General features: G+C 43.7%; 1 long non-coding RNA gene across 1 annotated transcript in view; it reads right to left on the reverse strand.

The window, feature by feature from the left end:
- Positions 1-12,850, reverse strand: part of LOC141046923 (uncharacterized) — a 74,737-nt gene that overhangs the window by 41,819 nt on the left and 20,068 nt on the right. Inside the window, exon 2 of the long non-coding RNA XR_012219697.1 lies at positions 7,644-7,797. This is a non-coding gene — a long non-coding RNA (uncharacterized lncRNA). The remainder of the gene's footprint in view (positions 1-7,643; positions 7,798-12,850) is intronic.

The raw sequence follows: 12,850 nt of genomic DNA on the forward strand, positions 1-12,850 counted from the left end.
TTAAAAAACCGCATCACCTGAAAGGTTTTTGAGCTCATAGATAATGTTTTCAATAGCAAAAGCAGATAGAGCAGATTTCTAATCTGTATATCCATTTATCCATATCTGTCTATCCATATCGTATCTGTACCAAAAAGAATGAAAACCGGGTAGTACACCAATATATATTCTGCTCTATCTAAATATCTTGATTATTGGATCATAAAAATGATTAAATGTCTGAGGTTCACATTGTACTACAATAAATTTTTCACTTAAATATAAGCAATATGTGTGGGAGTCGGAGTCGGAGTCGTGGAGTCGGAGTCGGTGTAAGGGAAATTGAGGAGTCGGAGTCGGAGTCGTGGAGTCGGAGTCGGTGTAAGGGAAATTGAGGAGTCGGAGTCGGAGTCGCAGGTTTGGCTTACCGACTCCACAGCCCTGTGCAAATGGCAGACCCAATTACCAAATAGCAAAGTCAGTAAAAGCCGGCTACAAGAAAATTCAATGAAAAGCACATATACTAATTTATTTGTCCGGATTCTCGGACAGACATTAGAAAATGGTACAAAAATTGTACATTAAAGGCAGTAAAAAAGCAGCCTATGTAGCACATGCGGCGGCCACTACCTTGAAAATGGGGGTAAGAATCACCCTATTTCACAGGAATACAAAAACCAGCTCAAATCCAATATCTGTGCATAAAACAAAACGCACCAAACATGTGCTACCTCACAAAAATCATAGATGAAAATAAGTGAAAAAATGAGGCTACCAAATTCATCTCAGATTATACAATGTGGTACACCGATATTCATGTAGCAATGCATACAGAGTCTAGACCAACAGAGCATAATTGCTCAATAGATTGAATCTAGTAGATAGTACCACAGAGGGATCTGCCAAAAATAATGTACAACATTATACTTATCAGCCACTTGATGCATATGGAGACCCGACGCGTTTCCCCCTCTTAGTCCGCTGAGGGTTCATCAGGGGTCATAAAATGGGGTCTCATTACCCTTGGTCGAGAGAGCAATACAGTGTGCGGCTTACTCCAAGCGCGTTCACCGCCATTGTTTAAAGATTCTGCGCTGGTATAGAACGCCCACTTCCGGTCACCGCAATTCAAGATGGTGGTCTAAACCGGAAGGGATTCATATTGAGGACAGACAGTACTCAGACATGCTGTCCAGTGCAGCAGCCACCTGAATGACGTGGACACCGCGCACCCTACTAAAAGGCACTGACAGAAACAAGAATTAACAAACTAGTGCCTAAAACCAAATAATTAGAATAGTACATCCTTCTCGCTGGAGATAACAGATTCCGCAAATAATACGCAGAAAATCTCATAATCTAAAAAGAGTGTAATTATAGGATGAAATGCTAATTATGTGCACGTAACCATCCACATAAATTCAAAAAATAACCTCATTGTTCAGAGCACCTAGTGCTTCAACAAAATCGATGGAAAAAATCCTCAATGGCATGGAGTAGAAAAAATGTATCCCTAGATAGAGTAAATAAAAAATAATCACCAATAGTAATAATATACTGACCCAATCATCAAAAACACTATAGAAAGCAGGCTGGGAAAATGTGAAACCCACTGATTATAGAGAACGACTAAAATTTAGCTGTTTGTTGAGGCCTTTTGGGCTCTGTGATTCAAGCCAAAAAATCCAGCGTGTCTCACGCTGTAGGATTCTGTTATCCCAATCTCCCTGTCTGGCTGCGGGCTGCACTCTCTCTATAACACGAAAATTAATATGTTTATCATCCCCTCCATGTACCATATTGACATGACGGGCTAAAGGGGTATCTCTTTTGTGCCTAATATCCCCCAAATGTTCACCTATGCGGACACGTAATTCACGCTTTGTTTTGCCAACATAGTCAAGGGGGCAGGTACAAGTACACAGATAGACAACTCCAGTGGTTTTGCAATTTGCAACCTGCACCGAAAACCAACCTCGACCAATAGTCTCTTGAGGTGGGAAAGTCATCATCCCCCTCCTCTTAAACGAGGTATACCAAGGGGTTCGGAGGAACTGCTCTGATTGGAATGATTTTGAATTACAGTCGAGGGATTTATGGAGGAGGTTTAGAAGCAGGGGATACCCAACAAGGGTGATTGAACCGGCTTATAAACACGCTAAACAAGTAAGCAGGATGTCCTTGTTGGCTCCGAGGGCAAGAGAGGACTCTAATACAATCACTAGACTGATAGGGACCTTCATGAACATTCTGGAGAAGTATTGGTCTATCCTGAAAATGGATAATGACATATGTGATTGTATCACTCCGGGTCCATCAGTTACATTTAGGAAGGGTAGGTCGATAAAGGATCGGGTGGTAGGCAGCCATTTGGAGCCTCAGAAAAGAGAGGAAACGTGGCTGCGGAATAGAGCAACAGGCACTTTTAAGTGTGGACACTGCAGTTTTTGTAAATATATTTGTGTATCTCTTACCTTCTGCAGTGCCTATACAAAGAGGATCTATGAAATGAAAAGCTTTGCAAATTGCAAAACCACTGGAGTTGTCTATCTGTGTACTTGTACCTGCAGAATTACTACGAGATAAGTTCATAGCATTTTAGTATTATCTATGAGACCATTTATGTCTCTTCATTTTTTCGGTATTATAAGTGTGTGTGTGTTTTTCTTTTTTGTGTCCCTTTTTTGTATATGTAGGGAGACGTAGGGGTCATTAGGGATACCGACGTTGAGCGGGGGCGCCATATCGTCTACAACTAGGGTGCCAACCTCCGTGGCTAGGAAGGGTTAAACTAGGGCTGACTAGGGCAATTTAGCTGGTGGCCCATATTGTGTGATAACTGAAGAGAACTAAAATAGTATCTTTATTACCCTTCATTTTTGTCCTCTACCCCTCCTTCTTTTAGTCATTTTCACTAATGTTTTTAGTTATTGAATTAAAAGCTAAATTTTAGGGGTTATTTTTGATCGGGTCAAGTGCACAGGTAGTGAGATGTGATCTTGAGAGTAGAGTGGAGAGTCGATCTTCGGTAATGGTGGAGAAGTTGGTTTTGGGGGAGGAGGGCAGGGCAGGTAGGAGGAAGGGCACTGGGGGTTGTTGACCAAAACTGTCTCTGATGTTATCAATCTTCTCCTTGAAAAATGAGGCAAAGTCTTCAGCTGAGATGAGTGGAGAGGGATCCGCATTGTGTCTGTAAGAGGGAGGAGGGATTCAGACAGTGAGTGTAGATCGAGGTGTTGAAGATTTCTGTGAGGGTGTGTGAGTTTTTGAGGTGGGGATTGTGGACCTGAGGAGGAGAGTGAAGAGAATGTAAGTAGGTTGTGGTCAGAGAGAGGAAGGGGTGAGTTAGAGAGGCTAGATAGGGAGCAGAGGCGGGTGAAGATGAGGTCTAGTGTGTGGCCATCTTTGTGAGTGGCTGCAGAAGACCATTGAGTGAGGCCGAAGGAGGAAGTGAGAGATAGAAGTTTAGTGGCAGCTGAGAGGGAAGTGTCAATGGGGATGTTGAAGTCACCCAAGATGATAGTGGGGATATCCCACATCATCCCGTCAGCCAGAGCCACCGGACTACTACCCCTAATATCCCACATCATCCCGTCAGCCAGAGCTACCGGACTACTACTAATATCCCACATCATCCCATCAGCCAGAGCCACCGGACTACTCCACCCAATATCCCACATCATCCCGTCAGCCAGAGCCACCGGACTACTACCCCTAATATCCCATATCATCCCGTCAACCAGAGCCATCGGACTACTACCCCTAATATCCCACATCATCCCGTCAGCCAGAGCTACCGGACTACTACCCCTAATATCCCATATCATCCCGTCAGCCAGAGCTACCGGACTACTACCCCTAATATCCCACATCATCGCGTCAACCAGAGCTACCGGACTACTACCCCTAATATCATCCCGTCAGCCAGAGCTCCCGGACTACTACCCCTAATATCACACATCATCCCATCAGCCAGAGCCACTGGACTACTACCCCTAATATCCCACATCATCCCATCACAGCTGCCAGACTACTACCCCTAATATCCCACATCATCCCGTCAGCCAGAACTACCGGACTACTACCCCTAATATCCCACATCATCCCATCAGCCAGAGCCACCGGACTACTACCCCTAATATCCCACATCATCCCATCAGCGAGCCACCGGACTACTACCCCTAATATCCCACATCATCCCGTCATCCAGAGCTACCGGACTACTACCTGTTATGAATGGGTCACCGAGGAGGTAAACAAGACCAAGCCAAGTCACAGAAAACCAGAGAGGTTGGTAACTACGCGGATTGCAGACCCCTGATCCTAACCACACAACTAACAGCAGCCGTGGAGCGTACCTACGATGATTCTAGACGCCTCGTCACAGCCGGAGGACTAAATAAGCCAAAAGCAAGGAAAGGGGAAATCTAAAACTGCCCCAGAGCAGACCCCAAAGGAATAGACAGCCCCCACACATGTATTGACGGTGAGACAAGATGAAAACACGAACACAGGTAGGAAAATAGGCTGAGCAAACGATGGGGCCCACACTAGCTAGAAAGGAAAGATACTGTCTGCAATCACGCCAAAAAACCCTGCAAAAATGTCACTTCTGATAGCAAAAAATACCCTGAAGTCACTAGACTTCTCCCACTATATCAGCACTCTGGCATATTCTGAGAACAGAGCAAAAAGTGGCCAATCTAATAAGGGACAAAAAGCAAACTGGCACATACAGTGACATAAGAGTGGAAATTCAGCACAGCCCCAGCCGGGGCTGGCTGACCACACAAAAAACTGAATAGACCAAACCAAATCAAATGTGAACATTAGCAAAGACAACTTAGCTTGAGATGGCAGGAACTGAGCTGGAAACTAAGACCTCAGGAGGCAGGAAAAAATCACCAGCATGGGAATAGGGAGTTGGCTGTCTTAAATTCAGTCTGAGACTCCAGATGTCCACTCCTCTTCCTCAATATCAGGTGGCAGGTCTCTGTTAATTAGATCAGCTTCACTACCTCCTGCCACCACCAGAGGGAGCCCAGAAAGAGAACTCACAACTCCTCTGCCAGCACAACCAGCTCCCTCACCAGAAACCAGAGGCAGACCAGAAAATGAGTTCACAACAACTACCCCTAATATCCCACATCATCCCATCAGCCAGAGCCACGGATTACTCCCCCTAACATCCCACATCATCCCGTCAGAGAAGGAACAGAGAAGAACTTCGGAGGAAATGGAGAAGAACTTCGGAAGGAACGGAGAAGAACTGGGGAAGCTACGGAGAAGAATTTCGGAAGTAACGGAGAAGAATTTCGGAAGTAACGGAGAAGAACTTCGGAAGTAACGGAGAAGAACTTCGGAAGTAACGGAGAAGAACTTCGGAAGTAACGGAGAAGAACTGGGGAAGGCACGGAGAAGAACTGGGGAAGGCGCGGAGAAGAACTGGGGAAGGCGCGGAGAAGAACTTCGGAAGGAACGGAGAAGAACTGGGGAAGGAACAGGGAAGGAACGGAGAAAAACTGAGGAAGAAACAGAACGAATGAAGAAAAGCTGGGGAAGGAACAAGGAAGGAACAGAGAAAAACTGGGCAAGGAAGAACTGGGGAAGGAACGGAGAAGAACTGGGGAAGGAACAAGGAATCAACGCAGAAAAACTGGGCAAGGAACGGAGAAGAACTGGGGAAGTAACGGAGAAGAACTGGGGAAGTAACGGAGAAGAACTGGGGAAGTAACGGAGAAGAACTGGGGAAGTAACGGAGAAGAACTGGGGAAGTAACGGAGAAGAACTGGGGAAGTAACGGAGAAGAACTGGGGAAGTAACGGAGAAGAACTGGGGAAGTAACGGAGAAGAACTGGGGAAGTAACGGAGAAAAACTGGGGAAGTAACGGAGAAAAACTGGGGAAGTAACGGAGAAAAACTGGGGAAGTAACGGAGAAGAACTGGGGAAGTAACGGAGAAGAACTGGGGAAGTAACGGAGAAGAACTGGGGAAGTAACGGAGAAGAACTGGGGAAGTAACGGAGAAGAACTGGGGAAGTAACGGAGAAGAACTGGGGAAGGAACAAGGAATCAACGCAGAAGAACTGGGGAAGGAACGGAGGAAAACTGGGGAAGAAACAGAACGAATGAAGAAAAGCTGGGGAAGGAACAAGGAAGGAACAGAGAAAAACTGGGCAAGGAACGGAGAAGAACTGGGGAAGTAACGGAGAAGAACTGGGGAAGGAACAAGGAATCAACGCAGAAAAACTGGGCAAGGAACGGAGAAGAACTGGGGAAGTAACGGAGAAGAACTGGGGAAGTAACGGAGAAGAACTGGGGAAGTAACGGAGAAGAACTGGGGAAGTAACGGAGAAGAACTGGGGAAGTAACGGAGAAGAACTGGGGAAGTAACGGAGAAGAACTGGGGAAGTAACGGAGAAAAACTGGGGAAGTAACGGAGAAGAACTGGGGAAGTAACGGAGAAGAACTGGGGAAGTAACGGAGAAGAACTGGGGAAGTAACGGAGAAGAACTGGGGAAGGAACAAGGAATCAACGCAGAAGAACTGGGGAAGGAACGGAGAAAAACTGGGGAAGAAACAGAGAACGAATGAAGAAAAGCTGGGGAAGGAACAAGGAAGGAACAGAGAAAAACTGGGCAAGGAACGGAGAAGAACTGGGCAAGGAACGGAGAAGAACTGGGGAAGGAACGGAGAAGAACTGGGGAAGGAACGGAGAAGAACTGGGGAAGGAACGGAGAAGAACTGGGGAAGGAACGGAGAAGAACTGGGGAAGGAACGGAGAAGAACTGGGGAAGGAACGGAGAAGAACTGGGGAAGGAACGGAGAAGAACTGGGGAAGGAACGGAGAAGAACTGGGGAAGGAACGGAGAAGAACTGGGGAAGGAACGGAGAAGAACTGGGGAAAGTATGATGAAACAACGCAAATGAACTGGGGAAGGAACCGACAGTTTCAATTCAGCTGATCTCCTATTAAATAAATAATGTTGTTACTGAGGCGGAAACATGAAGTCGTCACTTAGTTACGTTATATTTATTCCTGTTGTCTCCTGAATTGTAAATACTCTCATAATATATCTGTTCTGGAGCAGCGTTTTCTGCATTGAGCCACAACAATGGTGGTTGCACACGCTCACTACCGCTCCAGTCACTGTCTATAGGAGGTAGACGCATTCTCTCACTAGAGCACCATTCACGCACTGAACCTTGATCCCTTGTTTCCAGGATCAGGGGGGAATCTCTGCAGCCAGACCCCAGTAATTCTACCTTTATCATCTCTTCAGAGGGGCCCCAGTATTATAAATGGTGTTTGGTAGCTCGAACTGATGTTTTGGACCCTAGGATCTTCCCATAACACCTTTGACCCTAATAACCTATTAGTGATGATTGTGGAGATTTCATGCATCGGCTGACAGCTGTACAGAGCTTTATATAAAAATGCGTTATTCCTCCATTAACCGCTGCTTTGTGCTCTGCTGACTAACACATGACACTGAGATAAGACGTTTTATATAAATTGGCATTCACAGCACATTCCTCAGGAGCCCGGTACTCAGGGGGTGAGGACTCGTAACTGTTATATTCTGCTACTCTATAACTTAAAGGGGCAAAACGGGAATTAAAGGTGCAGTTAAGTCCATAAAACACAAAGATTTCAGTTCTCACCTGTTTGATCCTGTGCCGTTCCAGTGCCGCTGTTATGGTGGCCGAGGGATAAGTGCAGATGACTGCCAGTCAGTGGCGCAGTGGTGATGCTGGCATAGAGTGATGAGACCATTGATCGGCCTTGTGGATGGAAGACACATCAGTGCTGCAGGACCTGCAAACAGAGACCGATGAGGAGCTTTACACCAATATGTTTGTGTGGAGATTTGCACCAGTAATGCTACAAAGTTATGGTAGATCTATAAACCATCTGGGTTGTGTAGAGAGGTGGACAGACCAGAATATTTGCTGTGGATCTGGTGATGTGACTCTATACAACATAGAGCGATGTACTTGTAAGATCATGGGGCCGTTGCCCTACTGCACACCTAGTTAGGAGCGTCCATGATGATAATGATGATGATGAAAGGACAAACTGTCTTGTTGGTCAATTGCATCACATCCCATAGGTGTAAGATAATTAGTAATAGAATCCAAAACCAAACAATTATATTGTATAGCACTATGCTAAACATTCTGTACAGATACAATGCATGCAGGCTGTATACAGACTTGGACTGGTCCACCGGAGAGCAGGAGAATTTCCAGGTGGGCCCCTGTAAAGGAGTGAAAATAAGCAAGTGCTAATATAATGTAATTTAATACTTACAAAGAAACTAACCATCTTATCTTCAACAGTGGGCCCGTAGATTCTGTGCTACTGGTGGGCTCTTGTCAGCCCAGTCCGACACTGTTCGCATTTATTCTCCATTATTACAGCCTTACTGGATATAGAACTCTCTGTAGATACAGTGTATCCATTCTGCAGATATTCTCCATTATTACAGCCTTACTGGATATAGAGCTCTCTGTAGATACAGTGTATCCATTCTGCAGATATTCTCCATTATTACAGTCTTACTGGATATAGAGCTCTCTGTAGATACAGTGTATCCATTCTACAGATATTCTCCATTATTACAGCCTTACTGGATATAGAGCTCTCTGTAGATACAGTGTATCCATTCTACAGATATTCTACATTATAACAACCTTACTGGATATAGAGCTCTCTGTAGATACAGTGTATCCATTCTGCAGATATTCTACATTATTACAGCCTTACTGGATATAGAGCTCTCTGTAGATAGTGTATCCATTCTACAGATATTCTCCATTATTACAGCCTTACTGGATATAGAGCTCTCTATAGATACAGTGTATCCATTCTGCAGATATTCTACATTATAACAACCTTACTGGATATAGAACTCTCTGTAGATACAGTGTATCCATTCTGCAGATATTCTCCATTATAAGAACCTTACTGGATATAGAACTCTCCGTAGATACAGTGTATCCATTCTGCAGATATTCTCCATTATTATAGCCTTACTGGATATAGAGCTCTCCGTAGATACAGTGTATCCATTCTGCAGATATTCTCCATTATTACAGCCTTACTGGATATAGAGCTCTCCGTAGATACAGTGTATCCATTCTGCAGATATTCTCCATTATTACAGCCTTACTGGATATAGAACTCTCCGTAGATACAGTGTATCCATTCTGCAGATATTCTCCATTATTACAGCCTTACTGGATATAGAGCTCTCCGTAGATACAGTGTATCCATTCTGCAGATATTCTCCATTATTACAGCCTTACGGGATATAGAGCTCTCTGTAGATACAGTGTATCCATTCTGCAGATATTCTCCATTATTACAGCCTTACTGGATATAGAGCTCTCCGTAGATACAGTGTATCCATTCTGCAGATATTCTCCATTATTATAGCCTTACTGGATATAGAGCTCTCCGTAGATACAGTGTATCCATTCTGCAGATATTCTCCATTATTACAGTCTTACTGGATATAGAGCTCTCCGTAGATACAGTGTATCCATTCTGCAGATATTCTCCATTATTACAGCCTTACTGGATATAGAACTCTCCGTAGATACAGTGTATCCATTCTGCAGATATTCTCCATTATTATAGCCTTACTGGATATAGAGCTCTCCGTAGATACAGTGTATCCATTCTGCAGATATTCTCCATTATTATAGCCTTACTGGATATAGAGCTCTCCGTAGATACAGTGTATCCATTCTGCAGATATTCTCCATTATTACAGCCTTACTGGATATAGAGCTCTCCGTAGATACAGTGTATCCATTCTGCAGATATTCTCCATTATTACAGCCTTACTGGATATAGAACTCTCCGTAGATACAGTGTATCCATTCTGCAGATATTCTCCATTATTATAGCCTTACTGGATATAGAGCTCTCCGTAGATACAGTGTATCCATTCTGCAGATATTCTCCATTATTACAGCCTTATGGGATATAGAGCTCTCCGTAGATACAGTGTATCCATTCTGCAGATATTCTCCATTATTATAGCCTTACTGGATATAGAGCTCTCCGTAGATACAGTGTATCCATTCTGCAGATATTCTCCATTATTACAGCCTTACGGGATATAGAGCTCTCTGTAGATACAGTGTATCCATTCTGCAGATATTCTCCATTATTACAACCTTACTGGATATAGAGCTCTCTGTAGATACAGTGTATCCATTCTGCAGATATTCTCCATTATTACAGCTGTTGTGAGCTCATTTTCGGGTTTGCCTCTGGCTTCTGGTGAGGGTTATGGAGCTGGCTGTGCTGACAGAGGAGTAGTGAGTTCTCCATCTGGACTCCCTCTGTTGGTGAAGGGAGGTAATGAAGCTGATCTAAATGGCAGAGACCGGCCAACTGAGGAAGAGGACTGCGATGGGACATCAGGAGTTTCTGATTGGATTTAAGGCAGCCGACTCCCTAGTTTCTTGCTGGTGATTTTTCCTGACTGTGGCTTCTGGTTTCCAGTTTGGTTCCTGCCTTCCTAAAGCTAAGTTTTCTCTGCTATTGTTCATATGAGTTTTGTCTGGTTTACTTAGGTTTTGTGTTCAGCCAGCCCTGGCTGGAACTGGGCTGAATCCCCATTTTGTCTCTAATCAGTTGATCTCTTTTGCTCTGTCTTCAGAATATACCTGAGGGCCTTTTTCTATCAGACGTGTTGGACATTTTTTTGGCAAGGTTTTTTGTGTGATTGCAGACAGCAGCTTTTCTTTCCTGTCCTTTCCAGTTAGTGAGGGCCCCATCGGTTGCTCAGCCTATCTTTCTATCTGTGACTTCATCTTGTTTCACCGACAATACATGTTGGGGGCTGTCTATTGCATTGGGGTCTGCTCTGGGGCAGTTTAGATTTTCCCTTTCTTTCTTTAGGCTTATTTAGTTCTCTGGCCGTGACGAGGCGTCTAGGACCACCGTAGGCACGCTCCACGGCTAATGCTAGTTGTGTGGATAGGATCAGGGGTCTGCAATCCGATAGTTACCAACCTCTCAGGTTTTCTGGGCTTAGCTTGCTTTTTCCTCCTCGGTGACTCATTCATAACATACAGCCTTACTGTATATAGAACTCTGTAGATACAGTGTATCCATTCTGCATATATTCTCCATTATTACAGCCTTACTGGATATAGAGCTCTCTGTAGATAGTGTATCCATTCTGCAGATATTCTCCATTATTACAACCTTACTGGATATAGAGCTCTCTGTAGATAGTGTATCCATTCTGCAGATATTCTCCATTATTACAACCTTACTGGATATAGAGCTCTCTGTAGATAGTGTATCCATTCTGCAGATATTCTCCATTATTACAACCTTACTGGATATAGAGCTCTCTGTAGATAGTGTATCCATTCTGCAGATATTCTCCATTATTACAACCTTACTGGATATAGAGCTCTCTGTAGATAGTGTATCCATTCTGCAGATATTCTCCATTATTACAACCTTACTGGATATAGAACTCTCTGTAGATACAGTGTATCCAATCTGCAGATATTCTCCATTATTACAGCCTTACTGGATATAGAGCTCTATGTAGATACAGTGTTATCCATTCTGCAGATATTCGTTATTACAGACATACTTTACCCTCAGTGTTCTATGCAGACATTCATTTTGCTACTTTTTCTCTATGTAGTAGGTGAATCACGTGCCGCAGGGCAGGATGGACATTTTTGTGTACCTGGGAACTTTTGGAAAACCCCACTAGTTACAGATTGACCCACTCAATTGCAAACTATTTGACCAAAGGAAATCTGGACCTGGAAAACTTCTCCAGATTGTGACATGTGCTCTGCTGTGGGCAGCAGATGTGTCACAGGAGGGGGAGGATGGCTCAGGTATGAGCAGCTGCCCTGGTAATATGAAAAGCATTTCACTTTGTGCCATTGTTATGACTCACCCAGTTAAAGTTATCCAGTAAACTTTATGGAACAATCCTACAAATAAGAGATTTGCCAGGAAAGTATATATTTTTCAATTAAAGGGATCACTAATATTAGGACATCACAGAAGGGGTTATCCCGCTAAGGGGCCTTCTGTATGGGCCACAGCAATGGGCGGTGAGTAAACTGGGGCTGGTTTGAATTCTGAACAGATTTGGGTGAATATTGCACAGTCTGATTTTATTTAGAAGCCTGGCTGTAAATTATTTATAGGGGTCTTGTCTGGAGTTTGAAATCAATACAGGAATCTAATCTGGGGTTATGAAACTCCCGAATCGCCATTTTTGGTCACTCTGCTCCCTTCACTTAAATGCAGCACAAAGTTATCAAAATGTTGAATCTACCCCAAAATAGTCTGGCTAAAAACTATATCTCTACATGCAAAAAAAAAACAAACCACGAGCCCCCCCTCTCGGATCGACAAAAAATAACAAAGTTATAAGGAAATAGCGACACAAACTCTTTTTAACAATGTTTAGAATTTTTTTTAACAACTAAAATGTTAACAAACCCTTATACGTTTTCTCTCGCCATAACCGTTCTGACCTGGAGAATCGCCTCACCGAGTCATTTTTACCGCACAATGAATGCCGTGAAAACAAATCCCAAAAAAATCAATAGCGGATTCCTTTTTTCTTCACCGTTTCATCCTACTTGGATTTTTTTTTCCCCCCCGTTTCTCAGTGCATTATACAGAAAATTAAAAGTTGTCAATAAAAACAACAACTCGTCCTGCAAACAACAGGCCCTCGTATGAGTCCGCGGATGGCAAAATGAAAAAAAAAAAAAAAAAATTAAAAAGTTATGATGCTCGGAAGTAGAGGAGGAAAAAGACGAAAGCACAAAAATGGAAAATCTGACGGGTCCTGAAGGTGTTA

This window comes from Dendrobates tinctorius, unplaced genomic scaffold (assembly GCF_039654945.1).
Source record: "Dendrobates tinctorius isolate UK_male_01 unplaced genomic scaffold, ASM3965494v1 ptg000124l, whole genome shotgun sequence".
Lineage (NCBI taxonomy): Eukaryota > Metazoa > Chordata > Amphibia > Anura > Dendrobatidae > Dendrobates > Dendrobates tinctorius.